Source organism: Echinops telfairi, unplaced genomic scaffold (genome assembly GCF_000313985.2).
Source record: "Echinops telfairi isolate 266 unplaced genomic scaffold, ASM31398v2 ScPeMD7_23;HRSCAF=83, whole genome shotgun sequence".
In the NCBI taxonomy this organism is placed as follows: domain Eukaryota; kingdom Metazoa; phylum Chordata; class Mammalia; order Afrosoricida; family Tenrecidae; genus Echinops; species Echinops telfairi.
The window spans coordinates 20,943,776-20,945,164 of record NW_022103920.1 but is presented as its reverse complement, the minus strand read 5'-3'; the positions used below and the strand labels follow the sequence as shown (position 1 = coordinate 20,945,164).

Genomic DNA, 1,389 nt, shown 5'->3' with positions numbered 1-1,389 from the left:
TGGAGTCCACAGAATCCCAACCATAGAAAACACAATGAAATATCATAAGATCATGATTGATGGTGAGTGAATTCACAGCTGTCACAGGCCGTATCTCTGTGGAAGCTGAGGGGGAATAAACATGATTAGGACACACACAATTCAGATTAAAGAAGTTTTCAAGATTCATTTTGGTCACAATAACCCGTGCCCCAGCTTTTAACTTAAACTAGACAACATGCAGCTATTTTTAGTAAATCATTAAGGAAATGTTAGGCAAATTCCTGAGGCAAATTTCTGCCCTTCCTGGTTTCCAGTGACTTTTCATGTACTTTCAAGCACTCTTCTTGCAAGCATAACGGTCCCCTTCTTGGTTTGCTGGGGTGTTTTCAAAGCCACATTGCTGGTATAATGGTCCGGAAGAACTCAGATGAACTCAGGCGAGGTCTGAACTATGTCAACACTCAATGTGGAGGTAAAGTTCCCATGGTATGCCCAAATTCACAAACCCAGTATTTTGCAATTTAAACTCATGTACAAAAGACATCCATAGTCACATTCAAGATTTCAGAATTTTTCCAACTCAAATAGTGACTCCAATTATGAGTTACAAAAAAAAAATAAAACCATTTTATTTCACATGAAAGACCAATTAGCTGCTGATGTAGACAGAGTAGACACCCACATGTCAATCTTTACTGCTTCCCATCCCTCAGGGTTTTCCACTCATGCAATAGTGCGCACTATTCACCTGAGTGATCAGGATGAGACTCTCTGTGAAGAAGATGAATCATTGAGAAAGGAGCACTGTATCATGATGCTTTGTTTCTCCTGGGCATTAGGTCAGAGGAGAATTTAAAAGGCACGTGTGCAGAAGAAGAAGAAGAATTACATCAGCCCTCTGCTACTAAAGGAAGACGTGCGTGTCAGTGGTGTCCCTATCTCACAGGTAGGTCTATTTTGTATACTGAGATTCCCGGGAGGCTATAATGCAAGTCTAGGACAAAATTGAGCAAAAGTTAACGGTATTGTCTGGAAAACATCATTTTCTCTACAGGAGGTTTTCTTTTCTGGGGAGACTTGGGGAAAATATCTCATAACTAGCAGGTGACTCACTTTGAACTTCTTTCTTTTCTTTTGTATGAGTCCTCTAAGGTAACTTGCTATTAGCTTCAAGTCATAAAAAGGCACTTGTTCCATTTGTACATTAATAAATAAAAACTAAATATAATTTAAATGTACTAAAGAATATATATATTTGCCTTCAGTCTGTTTTTTGAGGGTTTTGTCTATGAGTATGTTGAGATCTCTTCTGAATTAAAAATGATCACTCTGTCAGTAGACAATCTCTGATCTCAAACCAGGACCAAGGTGCTATAGAATAAGTGGGAGTTCATTGGTATTTAATTC

The 1,389-nt window shown here is 38.4% G+C and overlaps 1 pseudogene; it reads left to right on the top strand.

Moving 5' to 3' along the window:
* The first annotated feature begins 390 nt into the window (after nucleotides 1-390).
* The window catches only part of LOC115869227, a 125,508-nt pseudogene continuing 124,509 nt past the window's right edge, over nucleotides 391-1,389 (top strand).